Source organism: Parasteatoda tepidariorum, chromosome 2 (assembly GCF_043381705.1).
Source record: "Parasteatoda tepidariorum isolate YZ-2023 chromosome 2, CAS_Ptep_4.0, whole genome shotgun sequence".
NCBI lineage: Eukaryota > Metazoa > Arthropoda > Arachnida > Araneae > Theridiidae > Parasteatoda > Parasteatoda tepidariorum.
This window is the reverse complement of record NC_092205.1, coordinates 36,223,238-36,247,635: the sequence shown is the minus strand read 5'-3', so window position 1 is coordinate 36,247,635 and position 24,398 is coordinate 36,223,238. Positions and strand designations below refer to the sequence as shown.

At 28.2% G+C, this 24,398-nt stretch overlaps 1 long non-coding RNA gene across 1 annotated transcript in view; it reads left to right on the top strand.

Annotated features, from left to right (window-relative positions):
• LOC139424980 (uncharacterized) overlaps nt 1-24,398 on the top strand; it is a 197,917-nt gene that overhangs the window by 144,256 nt on the left and 29,263 nt on the right. Inside the window, exon 2 of the long non-coding RNA XR_011636128.1 lies at nt 8,488-8,609. This is a non-coding gene — a long non-coding RNA (uncharacterized lncRNA). The remainder of the gene's footprint in view (nt 1-8,487; nt 8,610-24,398) is intronic.

Below are 24,398 nucleotides of genomic sequence, written 5' to 3'. Positions count from 1 at the left end.
TATATTGAAGCAAAAAGGAATCTGAATAAACACAAATGAAAGTATAAGAATTGTCATACTATAGCCTATAGTTCCAGTTCTGTAAACAAAAGCCTTCCACAGTGTCTAAGCGCCTAAAAAATCAACAATAATTTTATTTTTAAACTGAAACTATAGTGAGAGAATTCTTGTAATTTTGTGTGGGTGTCATTCACGTTGTTTTTTGGTTTAGTCTACATAACATAAAGTATTACCCCTTCATTTGTTGGATATGCATATATTGCCATCCTGTCAGCGTGGTGAGTAAAGTCTTCACCTACCAAGGTTTGGTTTGGGATTTAGGTGGTTAAGGAACAGGGTGCAGAGGCCGGATGATCACGAAAAATCCTTTGCCTTTACATCTAAATTGTAGTATTGAAATGCATGCTTTGGCTTTTGTTGCCTTCGAATCATTCATTAGGAATGAATGATGAAATCAAGGCGTACACCATGAATCATAAATTTTAAATTAAGAATCAGAATATTCTCACATTTTCAAAAGAATGTTCTTTCGAATATCTGCATCAGCGCGAATATTGACAATTTAAAAGACTTGGAAAAGAAACGAACCGAAGTTCCTTATAGTTGTAAATATATTCATGTAAATCAGTGAGATGTCAACATATATAAGGAACGTGCACACATATATTATAGTGGTAAATATTATCTAAGTAATGTATGTGCACGCATTATGTACATTAATATAAAAGTTTTTACAACATGCCCGTATGCAATCTATACAGATATTTACACGTATTTTGAAAATTAAATTAAATAAAAACTAATCTCTCTAATCAAATATAAACTATTTAATCGGACACTATTATTAATTTAAAATTAATTCAAAAGATTGTATTACGTGTCTTTAAGTAAATAGTTTTAAAGTTTTAATTTAATAATTCTTAACTTGTGCTTCCGATTCGAAAGATTAATTCAATTTAACATTACTTGCCTTTCTGTCTCTTAATATAATATGGAGTTTTTAGATTTTTTTGATTTCAAGGTTTCTTGTTTTTTTCATAGTAAAAATAAACTTAAAATTTAATGAAATATATTTAACAAACACTGAAAAGAGGAAGCTGAAATTAAATTACTGATTGAATAAAACTACTGAGATTAAAAAACCGAATTTAATTAAGTTAATTGTTTAATTAATATCGCAATTAAAATAAGTTTTTAAAACTATTTTAAAGTAATCATATAACACTTAATATTATTTCATTAATTGATCATTTTGAAAAATATCTCTATCTAAAAGTGCAGGTTAAGCATAATATAATTTATTACGGAAAATATTTTTCAATTTCTTTTAATGAAAAAACTTTAAAAAGATTTTCATTTAAAAGAAAACGAGACTTTGGTTAAAATAATGTTTAGATACTATTGTCTTTTCCTCTAAGAAGCATAGTAGTATTATATGAAAAGATGTTTTCGAATTTTTCCTTAAAATATTTCTGGAAAATAAAGTAATAAATCAAATTTTGCTATGGAACATTTTTTATTGTTTTTTTAATCTAAACCTCTTTTTAATTCAACATGTTCATTAATTTAATTTTAATACTTTTTTACTCTCCTGCTTCATTAATCATAGCAATAGCCATAAATTACCGTGATAATGTAAAAGTAAAAGGACACTATAACAGAATTAAAAAAAATAATTGGTTTCTTGTTCGGCTGCATAGAGTTTTTTTCGTTTTCATCAAAGTTACAAAGGTGTATACAAATGGTAAGTAAATGCTATCGTGTCATATGTCTTGTGGTAAATTTATAAACTTGCTCTTAATTATCAACTTATATTTTTTAATATTTTTTCAGTGACTTTTGTTAATAAAAAAAAAATTAAGTTAGTTCAAAGCTTCCAACCAAGTTAGATAAAATGATCATAGTTAGTTTGCATGCACAGAAAATTAGCTAAATTTGAATGCGTATCTATTAAACAGATTCAAAAATATTACCTATCAACAACCTTAACAATAAAATTTACGTTTTTTGGGTATCTCATTTTAAAAAAAGTATCAACCGTCACAATGGCCATTCTTGTAAAAAAAATTTCCGGCACACGCCCTTCATTCTCACAACGCAAAATAATTACCCTAAGAAAGGTATAAAAATTTGCAAATTCGAAGAGAAATGCTTAACGGGGATGTTTAAGAGATGGTAAAAAAAAATACTGCATTTTTGATAGCTTATCATTTTAAGATTATTGTTTCAAAATATTGAACTGATTTTTGTAAAAACTTTGAAGTTACAGCATAATGTGTTGAGCACAGCAAGCGCCGCAGGACGTGCTGTGACATGCATAAACAAGTGAACTCAGTTGTGAAGTAAAATGTATAAACAAGTCAATCAGTTGATTAATGTATTTGCTCATCAAAACATTTCGGTAAAATACTATCATTTTCACTATTTTATTGAATTAATTTGTTTAAATTATGCAAGAAGAAGAATTAATGGTACTTTCAATATAAATAGTTGAAATTGCAAGTAGTTGAATTGCGTCCTGCGCAGCACACGCTTCAGGACGAGATGTGACACGTCTGAACAAGTGAACTTGTGTTATCAATTGATTAATGAATTTTTTCATCGAAACATTTCGGTAAAATACTATCATTTTCACTATTTTATTGAATTAATTTGTTTAAATTATGTAAGAAGAAGAATCAATGGTACTTTCAATCTAAGTAGTTGAAATTGCAACCTATATAGCAATAATAATTTTTATTGAAGGTTGAAGTGAATTTTTATTGATGGCTAAAAGTTATTGATAATTTTGGGATAATTGAAAAATAAATGTAGGATCGGCAGTCAAAAAGTATTCTCAAAATGAATATGACTACAGAACTGTGACTCTAAAAACATATGAAGAATCACATGAACGTAGATTGACAAGAAAAAGACCTAGACTAGAGCTTGAGACTACTGAAAATGATGGAGAAGAAGCATCTTATGGACCTGGTATTGATGCCCTATAGTTATTTTCAAAATTTTATATAGGACTCCCCGTGTAGTTGGTGACTGATGCATGTTAAAATTCCGTCGATTTGCAAAGTCCTCCATGTTCCCAAAACAAATCAATACCTCTGGGGGTACTGGATTGGAGATCGATCGTTCTCTGATTCAGGTCAAAATTACGATCGGTAGATGAATGAATGGATCCGCCTTATAAACAGGTGTGACGCATGATGTGGTAGAAGTCGAATTCTTGGCCATAGATGGCGCCACTGAGAGACAAGAATCGCACACTCTGCCTTAAATTTGCTCGGTTTCACCAAGCAGTCTTGCCCGTGTGGGAAGTGGCATTAGAACCAACCAACCAACCAAATTTTATATATTTACCTAGGATAGTTATCATGAGACTTAAAACGCGTTTTTTCTAAATGGGATTTTTCAATTGGGATAACTGATTTTGAGTCATCCACGAAAATACTACTTTTATGTTGTTTTTTAAATTTTTTTTATAAAACACCACCATTTTGTGAAGAAAATTATTTTTTAAAAAATCTCTCCTAAAACGAAAACTGCATTCATGTAACTTAGAAAAAATCAAAACGGATTCAAATTGGGATGATTTTTTTTTCTACTTATGAGTAGAGAAAGTTAGGGATAATTTAAAAAATAGTTTTAAAATATATTGTACGATCTAGGATTTTAGTTTTTTTTATATGTAGCACGATAAAGGAGGGTTAAAGTATGTACAGTGAGATAAAAAAAAAATGTATTAAATCACAATCGTTGTAAAATTTATTAAAAGAATCAATGTTTATATTGACATTATTTTTTATAATCATCTTTTTTTATCTTTTTTTAAAAATGGAATAGTTTATTATCTTTCGATTTAGAGATCGAATAAATTTTTTCTAACTAGTTCAATGGTTAAACTTAAAATTTATTAACCACAGATGATTTTTTTAAAATTCGAAATCACATTCTCAGAACATATATAGTTTTTTTTTCAAAGCGGATTTGAATTTTTGATTTTTAGCCTATGGAGGGCATTTGCAATCTGGATAATAAGGAGCAAATTGTTTTGTTTTGTTAAAAAAAAAAGTAGTTGAATGCGTTAGCCGCTTAATGTTACTTTAATGTTTTGCCTATTTCAGTTATCACTACAACTATTTAAATGGCACAAAGCTTCAATTTCAATTCAAGATATCTTCATGCAAAACATAATTTTCTGAAATTATTTATTATGTAAATTAAAAATGTTTTTACATTTTTTAAAAGTAGAACATACAGATTTTAAGTGCATTTCACACTATGTAATTTTAAATTAAACAAGAAAAATACGAAATTTGATTGAATTAGCCGTAAAGTTCATAAGAAAAGAAACTCAAAAAAGTAGTATACTTAAATTTTAATTTATCAAGAACTATTCGACGATTCATTTAAAATTACATACTTAAAAATAAGGCTAGGATTAAAATAAAAATTTTCCAATTGAAAAAAAATCTCCTACCATTATTGAAATGAAATCTTCAGAAAATAATAAAAAACAGTAGAAAATTATGGTTTTTCATAAACTTGTATAAAATTGTCTTTGGATAAACCAGTCTCATAATTGTGTGCAAAGACCAACACTTTAAAGGTTTTAAAGATAAGGAGAAATACACAAAATTGAAATTAACATTCAAAAAACTAAGCATTAAAAAAACCAAGCAACTATTGGGTACATATTTACCAGATTTCCCAAACCCCGATTCACAAATTTTATTCAGATAAAGCAAGTTTTTATTGTTTGTTTTATTGATTTCTCAACTTAATATATACTCTCCACAAATTAATTAGCAAATACGAAATTTTAACATTTATTGTTAGAACTTCGTGCCATGAATTGCATGGAAATCCGATAACTAAATTAAAAATGTTTTAAATGCCATATTTTTGTTTTGCGTTCTGCATAGTGTACTGTGCCAGAAAAAAAAGATATCTTGCATAACTTTTGTGCTAATTCCTGATTTTTTTACGTTTAAAATGCCCCAATCTTACTGGCTCAAAATGTTCCACGAATCTACTAATTAATTTGTGTTAACTATTATTCGTTTGTGATAGTCGTAGAATCAGACAAAAAATTATTTACTTTTTTACACAGGAAGAGCGTTCGAAACTTTGAGGAACATTTATTTTATTTTAACATTTATTTTATAAACTATTTCTGACTCTTGTAGCAATAAACTTCAATCAACCAACCACTAATTATTTATTATTAGTATTGTTATTTTTAATTGTAATATTTAATATTGGTTTGAAAGGTTTCATAATGCCAGGTATACAAAATTTTGAAACATTTCAAACTGAATAATTTTAATTGAAGTTCTATTGAAATTAACAGAATCGTTCTTTAATAACTATGATTTAAAAATAATTTTTTTTGAAATTCCATAACGCAGACCAGTTGAAAATAGCCAAGTTTAAAATATTCGCATAAAATTATTAATTATCAAAATAATTAATTCGCAAAGAACGTTTTCTCTGTCAAAAGGCAGCATGAAAAAAAGGGTAAACAAAATGTAGCTTTTGTTTACTGCCTTTGATGACAAAGGCTCCTTTCTTATCAAATTGCATTACTTTGTATCTATCAATATCATTTGAAAAAATGAAAAATAAATATTTATTGCATATTTTTCTCTGAAAATTGCTGTTAAGGCAACATTTAAAATGATTTTTTCAGGAAAACGTTTAACACTTAAAAATTACATGTACCATTTTTTTCATTTGTAGAAAAAATAATGAAACAAACAATTTATTAATTATTGAAATTATATTCCAAACGAAAAACATTGTTTAAAAATTTAAAAAAAAAAGCTCCAACTAAACTATTTTGGAATCTTATTTTTAAAAGAGTCTACTGTTCAAAATGCCTCTTCTATTATTAAAAATAATCATTGTTTCATAAGCTCTATATAAAGGGTTGGAAATTTTTATCTTAGGATTTCTTTTAAAATAAAAATCTAAAGTTATTCTCAAGGGTTGATATTTTCCATCTCACAAAATAAATCTCGGATTTCTATTTGCTTTCTCCGAGTTCTGCAAAATTATCTATATATCAGAATGCTATTTTATTTAATGATAAATTCTTTCTAAACTCGTATTAATCTTTGTTTCCGTTTTTAGACACGTTTCTTTTACTCTTTCACATTTGAATGCTGAACAGTTTTTAATGATCTGAAAATTTAATACTGATTTTTTATCTTTCCCTTCTCTTATTTTAAAAGAAAAAAATTTGCTTGATTTTCAGCTCTAATGTAAACGAAAATGCAGTAAAGCGAAACTTAATGTAGGAGTTTTTGAAAAATTTATCATGCCTACTTATTAAAGACGGTAAAGGTCTTTTATTTTAATAAGCTACTAGATTCAGTTCTTATTTAACTTATTCAAGAATACCACTACATACTACAAGTACTTCAATTATGCTGTATGATATATCGGTAGTTAATTTCTTTCTTCATATATATATTTTAACATTTATTATCTTAGTTAATCCTTTTCTCAATATATAAAAATCATTAATATAATTGGTAATCTTTTTTATACCACAACCTTGAAATGAGTGCCGAATAAAATCTATTTTTAGAGCTTACCTCTACATCTGCCTTCACATTAGCATGTAATTCGAAAACCGTTACATAGCTACTAAATGATTTCATGTTATTAAAATTAGTTATTATTTATCGCACTTTCTTTTCTGTCAACACATTTAAATGCGTAAGGCTTAGAAAAAGTGTTTTGGCAATAAATTAAAGCAATTAATAGCCAATGCATGGGTTCCTTAACTTTCCTTAGCGAAAACTATTCTAACCTATACAGGTCACACGTGCATTCTTGTTAGTTCTCAAACCTGTATTTGACGATCTACTTCAAAAGTAACATTATATCATTGAAAATGATAAGGAATGATTGTGAACGATTAGGAATGCATTTAGAAGCATGGGTGTCGAAAAATTCCAAAAACAAAACAATGTACCTCTGAAGCTAAAATATGTAATTAAAGAAACTGAAATAGCTTCCAAGAGTAATTTCCTACGCTACTGGAAATAGATAAGTTAATTTTGATATTATATCACTTAAATTTTCTTGCATTTTCCCAATTCGCAATTGGTGAGAATAAAGAAAAATTCCAAAGAAAGAGAGATGTGTTAAATTGGCCTTAAGATAGAAAAAACTTTTATTTTAAGCACGCCCGGCTTCTGCTTGAATGAATCTTTGTCTTTATCTTGCAAGGAGAAAAAAAAATTCTTTCAAAATTTCCGTACTGTATGGTAGCAACATGTTTCGTAAAAAAAACAACGAAATTTTCGTTAATAAAACCAAAATAAATGGTGTTTAAACGATACATCTGGTAAATTTTCCGTTCATATGGTAATTCTGGTTTTGAAAAAATATAAGGCTTATTACCAAACATTTACTAAAAATTTCAAAACCGAGAAAATAAATTGATCCAAATAATTGGTTTTCTTTTGCCTTGCTCTAAGGTATGACAAAATTGCTAAAGTTTATCACATTTACCATATTTACTCACATATCATGAAACTTCATGTCTTATTGATAATTTCACCAAAATCGTAACCAAAGCTCCTTGGTAAAAATTACCAAACTTTTTGGTGTTCCCAAAGAGCCAGAAACATTGTAAATGTCATCATATTCTGGTACTTTTGTTCTCAACGTGGTCTTCTCAACTCCTTCTATACTTTTTTTTAACTTCAAGATACTACAACAATAGTTAGTTGAACTGCTCTGCAAATTAACACTGCAGAAATAAATGCTCCAAAATAAGCTTATTTACTCCTCTACTGGTCTAGCTCCTGTTTGTTTCAACTAAGAATTTAAATCATTATTGTTATTATCAGAGAAAACATTCGTCTTTTGGTCGTTTTTTCAGAAGAAAAATATATTGGGAGTCTATTGTGGGACTTTCAAAAGCCTGTCTAATAAAATTATTCTTTGATAAATTACATCATCATCTCGCTGCGAATAAGAAACTTGACGTATGACGTACGAGAATCTCGTCATTTCAAACTTGCAATAAACTTGCAGAAAATTTCGATAGTTCTCGTTGTTTTTTTTGTTTTTTTTTTCAAAAGTATTGGGTGATCAGTGTGTATTGACTTTCCAATGATATTATAACTTATTTCAAATTTAAAAGCTATAAAAGAAGTACAAAAAAATAATAGCACGATGGTTGTACAGTTTTAAGTGGAATAAAAAATTTCGAGAAATTTCACAATGTCATTTTTTTATAAATTTTGGGTGTGTTTGCGGGATTGGAAGACATCAACCGATTTTAAAATTAACTATTATATATATATATATATATATATACTAGCTGACCCGGCAAACGTTGTTTTGAACATATGAATTATTTCTAGAGTATGAAAATATACCTNACATTTTTAAAAGCGTGGAATATATAAAATTTTCTTTCTTACAATTCAAAACTTTATGACACATTATTTTTTTGTATTGCTGCTTTAGTACTTCTCAGAAGAGAGCTGCGGAAAGAGTATACGTAACTTAGATTCTCGGGCTACTTATAATACTCCTCTTCTCTCTGAAAAACTTCTCCATCCAACTGTAAAATGCAGCTTGGAATAAATGTAAGTAGTGAATATTTATTTATATTTAGCATTATTTTGGAAAGAATTGTATTATTCTGATTAAGTATATCTAAAGTAAAATATTATTAATTATAAAATAGGTGCTAATTTTTGCGATAAAAATCACTATTAATATTTACCAAACCACTGGAAACGGCCATTGAAATTTATTCGCAAATAATTAATGCATGTTGGCGGCATTAGTTTTCAAAAATCAGTTTTTTTTTTTGCTAATATCTTTTTACGTCGGTCAGTTTAATGAAAAGTGTTTTATTTTTGGTAATATTTAGGTCACGTTTTTTAAAGTAACAAAACTCATGGGTTCGTTAAGTTTCCTTGTTAGCAATGTATCGCTTAATACGGAAGACTTATTTTAGCAATTTCTATTTATTGGGAACTCCAAAAATACATTTCCTGATATTCCATGATTCCAATTTATATATAGAAAGAAAATCAATTCCCTCATTATCAACTTATCCCAAACTTATTCCCTTAAAAAAGAGAGTAATGTAAAAGTGCTTTGGAAAAGAAATCACACACGCTTTTTTTATTATTATTTTTATTTTCATTACATATCTCTCTTAAATATTCTCAGTGATATGACTATTTTATTAAGCAACTAATTAAACAACTTATTAATTAATTATTGAAAAATTTTTGCTTCAATATTTATGTTCTAAAACAATATTTTATATTGTTTTAAAACTCTGCACCTATTTGGTATTAAAACTTTGAAAAGGCACAAAGCAAGGCACAAAGCATCTTTGGCGTCTTCAAAAAGGCACTAAGGCTAAAAAAGCCCCTTTTTTAAGATTTATTCTCAAAAAGAGAACCACCATCATTGTTTTTCGAAGAAAAAAAAATCTAGTTGTGTGTTTTAAATATAATTGAAAAAGTTTGAGTTTCCATTAAAATATGAATAAAAGTAACTGAATGAATAAAATTGATCAAAATACTATTTAATGTTAAAAATTAAATACTGCTCTTTTAAAAAATAATTATTGTCCTATGAGTGGAAAACAATAGTTTTGTTAAGAAACTGAGCTAAAAACTGTTTTTTTTTTAAATAAAAATGAAACACTTTTTTAATTTATTTTTATTGCGCTCTTTGAAACTTAATGTAATATATTTAAAAATTACATCACTAATATCTTGAGTACCATGATTAAATGTCATTTAATTTTTCTCCTTAGCCTTCGTCAAACTTGAACTGAAGTTTTGTTAAATAAAAGGAAAGAATCAGACAGTTTCAAATACAAACTAAAAATAACTCATATTCCTTGCTAAGTTGTCACTGATCTCACGATGCAATTTGACAAATAAGTTAATTAAAAATTCGTTTTGAATTGAGACCAAATTCTCATTTTAATTTTGCTTCTAAACAATCTATTAAGTTTTACTACTGAATAAAATTCTATTTAATTTCAACCTTTTAGACTCTATTAATCTACATTAGAATTCTTAAGGAATAAAAGGTGCATTTATTTGGAATTAAAACTAATATATTTTCGAATTTGGGAATAAATCATTGAAAAAATTGCTTTACATTCATGATTTGCATTTTTTTAGAGAAAAAAAAATAAAGTTGAAGAAAAATATTGTTTTGAACAAATCTTGATAAATATTAGTTGCAATAAGAAACAATTAATTTTAGAAGAAATGTTTCCGAAAATTTGAACACTGACAGAAGTATAGCAGAAAATATATGAAAACTATGTGGAGTTCACGATAAAGTGATTCTTAGAAAAGTTAGTTACATTAGGCACAACAACGTTTTTTTTTCTTTTCTTTTTTGGAAAAAAATAGAATGCTGAAATATTTCTTTAATTTTGACGAAATTAATTTCCTCGAAGAAGGACGATAATTATTTTGTCACTTTGACGAAATTTTTGCTCGGAACATATACCAGGAGACGGTTTCGTCAAAAGCAAAGAAAGTTTTGGGAATTTTTAACTTCGGCGAAACTGTCTCCAACACTGTAAAAAAACTCGGATCAAATTACGGTCATAAGTACCGGCACGAAGGATGCTGGTATTCTTTATCGTAAATTTACCGGAACATGTTACAGAACAGAAAATCTGGTATACCGTAAATTTTATAGTAATAATTACCACAAAATCACTGAATCAAATAAATAAATATTACGATAAAAACAACAGTATAATATTTTAGGATAAAAATGGATTTTACCGATGAAGCACCCAAAGAGTATACCTGGTATTTTGTACCGTAATTAGATCCGGAATTTTTTACAGTGTACGTCAATTCATTGTTGGGCGATTCGTCGACTGAGCAATTCGTTGCTGCCTTAATTTGTCGTGCGTACAATTTGGCGCATTACCGATTTGACTTATTATCCTAGAAATAGATATGTCAAAGTATATAAGTGTTTAAACTTTTTATGTAAGTCAGATATTGGTAAATCTGCCTCAAGTTAAAGATTTCGTTTAGCTTATAATAATATAAATTTAGCTTTAAAAAGAAAAAAAATAAATAAATAAAAAGCAATGACGTGTGCCTTTGTCGAATTTTTCTCTCGATAAATCGTTCCAACGACTAATTGTAATAACGGTCTTTTTTTCGAATATTCTTGAGATAACATAATATAAATTTTTGATGTAACACGATTCTTAAACATTTAAAGCTTCTTTCTGGATATTTCAATTTCGATTTAAATTTAAAAAAAGTTAGGTTTTTAATTTTTTTCTAGTTTTTTATAAATTTTGCATAACTTTGTATCATTTCTGAAGGAAATCACATCTTTTCAAAAGTCATTAAAAAGAAACATCGCCTTGAATGTCTCCGAAAATATAGTTTTCCTTTCTTCAGAATTTTCAAGAAGTTCATAATGTATAAGATAATGTATTAAAATTTGTTTTCAAAATTTATAATCCATGCAAATTTCAGTCATGAAAGCATAGCTGCGTCATAAGCAACACATACTCTTCACTAAACTCCAATCATACTTTAAATAAAAGTATGGTATTTCGGATAAAAATATGGTCAAGACTACCATGTATACTAAACCGAAGCGCTTTGGTAATGATTTTGTGAAAAAAATTAACAATAAAATATGGTTTTATAATATGTCATAAAATTTGATAAATGCTGTAAAATGCGGTAATTTTATTATGATATCTTAGAGAATCTCATAAAAATCATTAATTCAGTTAAATCTACTTTTATGTTTTGTATTTTTTGCTAAATATATGGTAATAGGAACTATATTTTTGAAAACTAGAATTAACAATAAACCGTTACCTTAAGAACGGTCATTTTACCAGAACTGTTATTTTTTTTTTTTTTTTTTTTTTTTTTTTTTTTTTTGTGAGTTTTACGTAAAGTTGTATTTCTCAATCTTCTCCAATCGAGATCTCAGATATTAGTCATTAGATTTACATTTTGCACTTATTACTTAGAATCGAACCCGACACCTTACACACTTTTGAACCATTTGATGTTTATGATTTGATTGTTTCATTTTGTTGTCTTCGTTTGCTGATCACCATCCCTGTTATTTGGCAAAATTGCATTGCATTTTTAGTTTTTCGTATTCTTACTATTTATGTTGTTATCAGAAAATGTAATATTTTAACAAAATGTAATATTTAAAATATTAATAAAATGTAATATTTAAAATGTAATATTTGTTATTTAATGTAATATTTTAACTTATAATTTCCTTATATCGGTTTTACTTATTATGTACATTTCGCACTTCTGAAATTTTAAATCATATTATTTACACTACAACGTAACTATTCTTGACACATAATTTGTTTCTAATTTTTAGGAAATTTTAAATCTTATTTTTACTGGTAAAAAATTCTTTCTTCTTTCAACCATTTTTACAATTTTTAAACACTAAAAAAGAACTATTATCTCTATGATAGGCTTTTTTTCTAGTTTTTAAAAATTTTATTTAGACAGTTTTACTCGTAGAACCTCTTATATAATAAAACAAGCAATTGTGTTATTTTTCCGTATAATTAGAATTCTCTCTTTAAAAGGTACTAAACAGGTGCAACAAAATAATTTTAATTGTATGTCAGGTAGATTATAATTATGTATAAAATTTTCTATAAAATTTTATACAAAAGTTTTTTACCAACGTGAAAATATTTTTCAAATTTTATTGACTATCAGAGAGTAATGTCTTTCTTTTAATGTATTTATTACATTCAAATATGGAATGCAACAAAAGTGTAGTTAAAAAATTTCTGTCCTCAAAAAGTTATCAAAGTTCACATTATTTTTAGATTTGAAAAAAGGAAAATCTTTGTTATAGGCAACTTTTCTTAGCCATTTCTATAAATAGAAAACTTTTATTTCACTGCATTTCATATTTATTGCCCATTATTTTTATTTGCAATTACGATAGATTACAATTTTACGCTAATAAACATTTCAAACAATTTCAATCTAACAAAAATGTGTGAAAAACTTATAAAAAGTTTTTAAACGCTTTAGTTAATAATAAAAAATTTCTAAAAATATTACAAATGTATTTTTTAAAATAAACTCCTTTAATTAATTTCTTTTTCCGAATTTTTCTTTTAAATCTATTTCTAAAAATAATCAAGAATTTCTACTTATAGCTTCACAAGCGTTAATTTTGTTAATCTGTTACTAAAAACATTTTATGGAAGAGAAATGTACAAAATTACGAAGAAATAAAAAAAGCTAATTAAAAATTTGAGCGCTATGCCATACTTTTAGAAAAAAATTTAAATCTTTACTTGCAAATTTAATTGGCAAAGTAACCAAAACACATACCATTAGGTGATTGTATCTTCCTTAAATATACAAACTTGATAACTGAATAATGATTTGATAATGAAAATTATTAATTAACAAAACTATAGCAAACGAGCATTCAAAAGTCTCTTTAAAAAAATAACTTTTATTACTTTTTTTACTTTAATTTCATACAATTAATTTTTTTTTAAAAAATAAAACATAATTTTTCTTTATTTAGGCTGCAGAAATTTGCATCGATAGTTTAAAGAAAAATTCTCGAAAGTCGATAGTTAATTACAGTAAGTAAAAAAAGTTATTTTTGACTCTAGCGTTAGAGGCTTAATTGTTTTTTTTTCCTACAATTACGTACAGCAAACAAAAAATAAACGGATTACCATGAATAACTTTTGGTTTATGATAATAATGATTTTTTAACTATAAATATATAACTTATTTAAAATTTGATTTCTCAGGAACTATTCGACCGATCTCGATGAAATTTTTTGATTTTGTCATATAAAATTACATTCTTTAAAAAGATTCTTTAAGCGGATTAACCTTACAATTCGATTTTTTTCGATTATTATTAACCAAAATTAATTTTAAAAAAATATTTACTAAAAGTTATTTATTTGCATGGAATTACTTTTGAATAAACGAAATTGTGTACAAAAATTTATTTATGTATGAAATGTGAAATTAACATTAAGGGATCCATACTTTTGATCGCTCTCCTGATCAAACTAGGAAGACCATATATCCCAGATTGGGGTTATCCCCTATATTTTGGGGGTCAGAAATCCGAATTCGTCATACTTATTTAGAGAAAGCACGTTTTTGGATCTAATTTCGTGACTTAAAATATCGTTTGCACGAATTAATTAGCATATTAGTGGTCACCCTCTCAAACTATTATGATCCGATCATGATATCAAAAAATATTCAAAATTTTTTTTTTGCTTATTGTACTATTTAATTGTATGTATATCTTTACTTTTAAAGTTCATTAATATTTTAAAATTCCGGATAGTTTTTGTTCTTCAAACGCGCTTTGCAATATTTTATTGTAATTATTGTTAATTTTGGTGTATAAATTTGACCGCTGTATAAGTCAGTGTCCTATTTTTGATTACGAGATAGCAAATTTCTTGTAAGTAGGGAGTATAAGTGAATGTCCTATTTTTGATTACGAGATAGCAATTTTCTTGTAAGTAGGGAGTATAAGCCAATGTCCTATTTTTGATTACGAGACAGCAAATTTCTTGTAAGTAGGGAGTATAAGTCAATATCCTATTTTTGATTACGAGATAACAAATTTCTTGTAAGTAGGGAGTATAAGTCAATGTCCTATTTTTGATTACGAGATTGCAAATTTCCTGTAAGTAGGGAGTGTAAGTCAACTGCTAAGCTGATTACTATTCCTATAGAAGTCATCTGTCAAAAAAATCTAAACAAGTAGCAAAATGTGGGCTGAAATGTTACAGTAAAACATTTTTAAAACTGTGGAATTTCGAATTCTCTGAATGGGGATAAAAACGATTTTTTGCGACATGCAGCAAATGAAGATGAAATAGAATCCATTGTACAATGAAATGCGATTAATGAATCCAACGCAAATAGTGTACTGCAATCTTTAAATTTGCAGCTTTATGGTATGTTTTAAAAGTGTTTGCTGTGTTATATTTTTTGATGTTCTCTTGAAAGATTATTTTTAATTTTCCCATTGCTAATTTTTTTCTGAGCGTAATTGAATTTATTATTTATTAATAAAAAGTCATTTATATAAAAAAAATACGTGGAAAATAGTTTTTTAAATGAGTAATTTGCAAAGGTAAATTGATACAGAGTAATTCATTATATATAATGCACCGATATTTCATGATCAAATATAATTAGACTTGCATAGTATAACTTTAATAAAACGATTAAATGTAATTTAGTTCATTTATGGGTTGTGTATAAAATAGCTTAAATATTAATTTTTATTCTGAAAGACTCTATTGCCTATTTTTTTAATAAAAATATCTAATGTCTGATTACAATACTGATAAAAGCTACATCATTTCGAAAATATCATCATATTTTTCATTAATACGGAAATATATTTCGGTATCTAAAATAAAACCATTGAAACTAATTTAGCTCATTTTTGTGTTGTGTATAAAAAGCTTAAATATTAATTTTTATTTTGCAAGACTCCATAGTCTATTTTTTTTCTATATGAAAATATCTAACGTCTGATTACGATACTCATAAAAACTACATCATTCCAAAAATATCATCACATTTATCATTAATACGGAAATATGCTTCAATATCTAAAATGGAAAAACACATTTTTCATTTTTTTCTGCTATTATATAAAACTGTTCAAAACAAATGTTTATAAGATATATCACTCATATCACTGTTGTATTTTTCTCAATCGAGTTACAAAACTTAAAAATACTATATATTTCGAACTTAAAACATAAGTTAAATTTTAAAGTGCATAATTTAAATGATAAATGAAATTAATGAAAATCACATGTCCTATTAATAAAAAATCAAAATTATTAAAGATATATTTAAAAGATATTTTAATTCAACTTACCTTACGAGATCGATAGAGAGATAAGATGACTTCGGAGAGTAAACTTTACAGACGAACCAAAAATATTCTTCTCTGGATTTGGAAATAGAGGAAATTTAAGGATCTAAATACTGGATTCCGTGCGCTTTATAACCTCCACTCTACCCCCGCTTTCCCAAGACGTTCATTTTGCGAACATTTCATTGGTCAGAAAGATCGCTAGATTGTCCAATCGCATGAGACCGCTGAGTTGCTTTTTGTTTCGTTTTGTCTTTTTCGCCTATTGAAACTATTGAGTTTTGTTGGAGGCGGTAAGCTTCCTGATTTTAGAGGATAAAGATTTCGGAAAAAAATTGCAGTTCATGTGAAAAACATTTTTTTGGCTTATTTTCATTTAAAATAAATGCTCATCATAGTGCGGGGGAAGGTATTTTGTATGCTCTTTAAAAGGTAACAAGATAAAAGAAAATGCAATCGCGTTGCCATAAATAAAAATATATCTACTGTATAAAATATACATTTGCCCTTTAAAGACGTGATATTTTGTAAGCATTCTACTAATTATTTTCTATATTTACACCTTTTTGACTATATTGGATTATTAAACTGTACCATGAGGGCCACGAATACAATGTTTAGATGCGAGTAAAACGGAAAATGTTATCAAAAACAGACGAATCATAATCGATAGTATCTGCTCAGCGAGAACAAATTGCGAAATGAGACAAAATCCCCAGACGCTTGGCATTATCTTAGGCTGATTGGCGACGAAATGATGACAAGCAGCTCTAATCTGACTTATAAGAAAGGTATTAGTAGCAAACAGCCGTCTAACTCAGCGAGAAACAGTCTGATGTAGGCAATTTTCCGATTCACTTCTTTATCACATATTTAAATTAATGCGTTGTTTTGTATTACAGAACTTTTTTTTTGTGATATATAATAACTATACTTTTACTGAATAACGCTATGAGTTGACTGAATAAACCAAAACAGTATAACTAAAACACAAATAAATGCACAGAAATGAACATACTATAGTCTCGATTCTATAAACGAGAGCCTTTCTCCATGTCTAAGCACAAAATGACAGTAGAACAGCAACGTGACAAACATGCTCAAAATGGATTAACCAGTAGGGGGAGAAGAGCAAGATTGCTCTACTAGTTGCTTCTTCCTTTTTTGGTTAAACCACTTTGCGCGTGTTTGTTCCGTTGTTGTTCTACTGTCATTTTGTGTTCAGACACCGCGAAATTTTCTAGCTTTTAGAGAATGAAAACTATAGTATCTCCATTTCTTTATCTTTATTTGTGTTTTTTTCACATCGTTTTGCTGCATCGTTTTGCACGAGGTATACCCGATCCTCATTACTCTTTAAAAATATTAACTAACTATAAGCGACTAAAAAAGATTGAATAAAGAGAGTATTTGCCGTTTTCCCTCACAGCTTGTTCAGAGAACAAGGGAATTCTATCGATCGAAGTTAACGTAAATCATTCTCTTCTGTTTCTCTCATCTCTGTCTCAATAATTTATAAATCTCTTCTCCCTATGAAAAACAATTATAATCATTCACAGAAAACTGTCTTTCTAAATAGTATTGTTAATACAATGTAGTGTATCTTGAATCATAATCTAGAAAATGCTTTTAAAACATTTAAATAAACTTAAAATTATATTATATTATTTATTATATTAATTATTTATATTAACTAATTAAATATATTATATTAATTATTTATGCTAACTAATTATTTATATTAACTAATTAAATATATTATATTAATTATTTATTATAATACCGACCGGCCTGTGTAGGGGGCAGGGAACTGTCCTTGTATCTGAAAGGTCCTGGGTTCGAATCCCGGGCAAGGCATGGATGTTTCTTTCTCTCTCTCTCTATGTTCTATGTCCTTTCTCCTTTGTGTGTGAATGTGATCCACCCTATAAACGGGTTGCGGTTGTGTGAATGGCGTGACAGAAGTCGAATTCCTGGCCATAGATGGCGCCACTGAAAAACAGGAACAATCGCACCCCCACTGCCTAAACAGGCAAACAACAACAAAAAAACAAAAAATCTTATAATTTATTATATTAACCGCAGTTTTAAGTTGAAATATTAAAAAAAAATTTATGTGTAAAATCATTTAATTTACCATCGATTTACTATCTCGAGTAGTCTCGGGCAAATGAAAAAAGAAAAATATCTTTGCATAATAGTTTTTAAAACTAACTTTTCAAACGCGAATGAAATGATATGCCATTTTTTTTACTCTTTTTTTCTTTCCAAATTCAGCAACCCTCGTATATGCAATCGCACGAAACACGTGAGCAATCCCACAATCCAACAGCAAAACTCCCAAACAAAATTTGGCAAACTTCAAATCACAGCAGATTATTATTATTATTATTCGCTTTTGGCCGAGAAAAAACGTAATGAAACAAAACGTGCTGACAAATTCTGCTACGCCCGAATTTTCTCGGGATGATAAATAGTTGCAAAATATACATACCCGAGTTAACTCGGGATAATGAATAGTTGCAAAATAAACATACCCGAGTTAACTCGGGATAATCAGGGAAGCTGTTAATGATCAAATAAATCCGTTCTTATAATTGTTTTAATCAAAATACAATCCAACATAATATCTTAAAAGCTATTACGTAAAGTTAATTTCTATAAGGAAAGTTAAATTAATAAATCCATAGAAGGGTAACTAATGTCATGAAATTACATTGCATTTTGAATACTACATGCTTAGATTTAAAAAAAAAAACTATTTAAAGTTTTAGAAAACTCCCAGCAAAAGTAGCTCTTTCATCCATTTTTATAGCATTTGAAAACAAAACATTTTAATATGCTGATATAAATATTGCATTTTGAAAGTAATTGTCCAAAAGTTCGATTAAATACATGCCATTAAAAAATGTTCTTTACTTAATCTTTTCAAATAATTATTAATAATAAGTATTGTCAGTTATTTGCGAATCAGTAGGAGTCATTGCTAATATTATGAAAAAATTCATTCTTAATAAGAATATTGAAAGGAAAAATTAATATCTTTAAAAATCATAAGTTATATGACATGGTTAATAGTTTTTAGAAAAAAAAATGAAATTATATCTTAAAACAAGAACACAAAGAAAATCTAACAAATAAGAGAAGAACTCTAAATAATATCTAATTTATCAATTTTTATCATACCTTAAAACTCAATACTTTTCTATACTAATATATAAATACTCTTTTATTTACATTTCAAAAGCAATAATACAAAATTTACAAAATCTTTCAACGTATATAACTTTTTTGTCTTTCAGACCAGATCTTCAGATCTGGTCAAAATTAAAGGGAACATACTGCTCCCTTTGATATTTCAAATAGTGATAAACAAGCATTTCAAATTAATGCTTTAACCAGTTTGAACTATTGTAACGGAATTTTTTTTCATTAATATTTAACGGGTTTTTTTAATATTAATTTTTTAATAATAATAATAATAATGNACAACAAAATAAAAAAATACAAAAAAAAAAAACGAAGAAAATTAAGATAAACAATAAGTTTCATTTATAGAGCATAAGCTGCAAGTAAATACAACTCATAAGATAAGTTCAGAATGAAGATAAAACAAAGGAAAATTACAGACAAATGAAAAAAGGGGGAAAAGGAAAAATAATAATGAAAAAACTAACAAACAACTAGGGAAAGAAAATAATAATAATAATTTTAAAAAAATCCGGAAAAAAAGGATAAAATTTTTTTTAAAATCCGGAAAATAAAAGATATAATCTTTTCATCAGCCCACACGATTATATCCTCAAAAAAGAGTGCTTTCTAATTTTGTATCCATATAGCCAAAGCAAAATATATCAATACAATAGTGTGAGGAGCGTTCAAAAAATTTTTACAAAAATTATAACAAATAATATAGTACACAATAAGTAAAAATAACACGTTAAAACAGAAAATAAAATATAAAGAAAAAACTGAATAAAACATAAAACATAATCTATAAAGCGAGTAGCGAATTCAAATGATTTCAGAACGATTCACAGATTTCAAAACGATTACGCAAAGAAAGAAACAAACATATAACAAAATGACCACTAAATAATATAAACAGTATCTACTAATTACCTAATTACCTTAATCAATATTTCGTTCTATTCTATTAGGGATTTTCAGAGTTAATACTTAATCTCTCAAGTGCAGATGTTGCATGTACTTTATTATTCTCTTAAAATTTTCTTTCTCCAATCACCCACAAAAGACACTAAACTTAGTGATTGATCAGTTGTCTAACACCCAACGGATTAATTGTTGTAATTAAGCTTTATTAACTTAACTTTCAAGCTTCAGTTTCGAAGCAATGATCATTTGGCTTAAAGCACTTCTCACGTTAAATGAGGATTAATTCGTTAAAATAATAGTCTCCATAACCTCAAGAGACTATCATGAATTGCCTTAGGGTAATTACTCTCTTCACAAATATTTATACAGTTGGTTTAACTGGTAATGTATCTTTTAGTTATTTCAGTGCAAATATAAATCATTACTGGGGGGTTTGGAAGAGAGTGTTGTGCAGTTTTTTATCTTTAAAAAAATGCTTGATGTCACTGAAAGTATTATTGCGTACGATCTATATTGTTGAAGATCTGAAAAGGCAATACGCATATAAAACCAACCCGCAATAACCTTTTCAAAAAATGTCTGACTGGCACTTTTAAACAAAACAAATAACATTTATTTGTCTTTTTATTCGGCATTATGTAGTCCCACAACAGCTCAGTTGACAATAATTACCGGTACATTCATTTAAATTACTTAACACCTTAAGGGCTGCATTAATGCGGGACCGATCTTTTGTAGAACAGTCGAATTTCTGAGCTGAAGTGGCACTAAACCTGAAAATTTAAATTTTCAGTCTGGTGGCCGGTAGACTTCAAAGAGAGTGACCATTTTTTTCTTCAAACCTAATGAGTCGGTGAGCTTGTGTTATTATCATATACTAGCCGTCTTTGAACAACAGCTTGGTCAAGGCGAATGCACAACACAGCTAAATTTAAATATTTCAATTCTTCAATCCCTCCTCCAATACTTAAATTTCAGTTTCAATTATTATCAAGAGATGTCCCCGACATTGTCAAAGTTCTTTGAATTTTTGTAATCATTTAAAATCTGTCCGGTAGCCATTAAATGACCCAAACCACCATAATTATAAATTTGGAATATTTCAGCATAATAGGCAGCAGAAAAATAAAAATAAATAATTACTACTTAACTAAATACAAAATTATTCTAAGTACTTGACGTTTAACTAACAGATATATTCAGAAAATGTAGCTGAAATGATGATTCTCATTCAATTATACAGTCATATGGAAATTTCCATTTCCCGTTAAGAAATAGAACTGCACAGTTTCAATATTATCTTTTGTGTTGAAATATGTAAACTTTCACAAACCAAGCTGAATATTTCATAATGCTTCCTCAATAAAGCATGTTAAAGATGAGAGACTGAAACTGAATGATTTATGTAAGTGACAAAAACTGCAATTCAGTTTATTATTAAAATTATTTGTAGTTAGTATTCGGTTTAGTATTGTGAATACCTTAAAAGTATAAAATGCGTTAAAATACTGTAGAAAATGTATTTTTAATTCGTATGATCAAAGTAAATATTAATTTCTTTATTCTTTATCTTTTCTTTTGTGCGTTTTGGCTGTCTTTTTCATCGCTATCTATTTCAAACGAAAATTATGAAATTTGAAATTATCCAACTTGGTAAAGGACATCTTTTTACAATAAATCATAAATAGGAAGCAATATTTTAATAAAATTCTCAATAGCTTTTTCAAATATATTTCCTTTTGGGACATAAATTTAAAAAATTGCATTAAATTCAAAATGGCTTTTTATTTTAATATTTTCTTTTAAAAAAAATTTTAAGGTAGGCAAAGCAGTCCCAATTTTCCTAGGAATAGTGAGTTAACATTGCCCAAATAAAAATAATTACATGAAAACTAAGGTATAAAAATTCCACACTCATATACCTCTACTTGTTTTTGTATATAATTAGTAGTAGTAAGAATAACTTAGCTATTGTAATGCGCTTCACAGATCAAGGTTGCTATGGTAATTAAACTGCGTGTTCAATAGTCACTTAAAAAATAATTTTTTTACACTTCTACACGATCACTAAGTGGAAACATTTCAACGTCAGTCTCGATACCATTTCAACTAACAGCCCTGAATTTTAACCGACGTCTCAAAGACCAATGAGTAACTGTATTTTAAGTGAACCACTCAATCTTTTTCTTTTCTTCATGATAACGAGCAAAATAATCCTAGTTCACGGTACTGTTGCTGAAGACTATGATTCTTTGCCTTTGTGACTCATGCAACCTTTTAAATTTCTTCTTCCAATGCACCGCATTCATGTAGAAAACATAGCATTGCATTAAATATATACTCTGGTGATATATTTTCACATTTTACAACACCAAAAGGACAACTATAGTTTGTCTACGGTAAGAACTCCCCTCACCACAAAGTCAGAGGCAGTCTGTTGCAATGGAGAGAAGAGTATCGCATTTCAGGGAGGGTAGTTTATCTTTACTCCAGGGCTATCACAGTAGACCGAAGAAAAAAATTCCATTGTCTCGCCGACCAGAGCCAAAATCTGTCCTATACAATGACCAAACATCCCTATAGTTTGTCTTACGTAGGAACTTCCCTAGCCATTTGTCTGTACCCGTGGAGGTGACTATGGTAACGAGATATAACTATTTAAAGTGGGGGTGTGGGGTTATTGTTTAGGACAGGTTTTGGCTTGTGTCGGCGAAAGAAAGGGAATCTTATTCTTCGGTCTACTATGTTAGCCCTAAAGTAAAGAAAAGCTACCCTCTCTGAAATGCACTATTCTTGTTTCTAAATCAGCAGACGGCCTCAGACATTGGCCGGGTGAGTTCATACGTCAGACAAACTATACTTTAAATAGTTATACATCGTTACAATAGTCACCGTAGTAGATCCAGACGAATGGCGACGGGAGTTTTTACTTTAGACAAACTGTAGTCAAATTTTCCTATTGTGACGCAGCTAAGTTCATTTTTTACCGAGCTTAAAGCCGAAACTTAAATATTTTTCTCATAAAATCCAATTAGATGCACTGAATTTAAGCAAAAAGCTGTTCTAATGAATACGAAGAGGTTTTTCCATCTTTCTAAGATATCATTACTCGAAATACTGAGAGAGATATGATTCCTGTGCTCATATTGTAGATAATTATTTGTCAAATCAACTGAGTTGTTGGGGGGCTACATAATGTCAATTTTAAAATTTTTTTAAATTTGTTTTGTTTTAAAGTGTCTGTCGCATTCAGACATTTTCTTAAATGATTATTGCAGATTGGTTTAATATGTGTATTGCCTTTTCAGATCTTCAACAATATAGATCGTACACAATAATATTTTCAGTGACATCAAACATTTTTAACGATAAAAAACTGCACAAAACTTTCTTCCAAACCCGCCAATAATGATTTATAATTACACTGAAATAACTAAAATATACATAAGCAGTTAAACCAACTGTGTAAATATTTGCGAAAAGAGTAATTACCCTAAGGCAATTCGTGATTGTCTCTTGAGGTTATGGAGACTATTATTTTAACGAATTAATCCTCATTTAACGTGAGAAGTGCTTTAAGCCAAATGATCATTGCCTCGAAACTGAAGCTTGAAAGTTAAGTTAATAAAGCTTAATTACAACAATTAATCCATTGGGTGTTAGACAACTGATCAATCACTAAGTTTAGTGTCTTTTGTGGGTGATTGGAGAAAGAAAATTTGAAGAGAATAATAAAGTACGTGTAACATCTGCACTTGAGAGATTAAGTATTAACTCTGAACATCCCTAATAGAATATAACGAAATATTGATTAAGGTAATTAGGTAATTAGTAGATGCTGTTTATATTATTTAGTGGTCATTTTGTTATATGTTTGTTTTTTCCTTTGCGTAATCGTTTTGAGTGTTTTCACTACAGCGCGAGAACGCGAGAATCTCGCATATTTTTTTCTTTTCTCGCATTAAAAAATGATTACCGCGAGAAATTCGCGCATTCTATAAATCAATTTCAAAATTCGCAAATTTCTCGCATTTTGGAAAAAGCTTCGAATTACGCCATTTAGAATAAAATCCGTTTCACTTTTCTTCCTGGATCTTCATTATTTTCAACACTTGCCCCGTTATCCAGCTTCCCTATTTACCAGTAGGCATTGTTCAGAACCTTTTCGAACAACAGAACACAACCCCTCCGAACCACGGAACCCCTTTCAGAACACATTTCTCTGCAACCACGTGTTTACTGTAGGTATGGTTTTTCATGTAAGACGTTCAAATTTTTTTATGCGCTAATGTAAGATGGACAAATACCTAGTAAAGGCAAAATCTTCTATGATGATGCAGCAA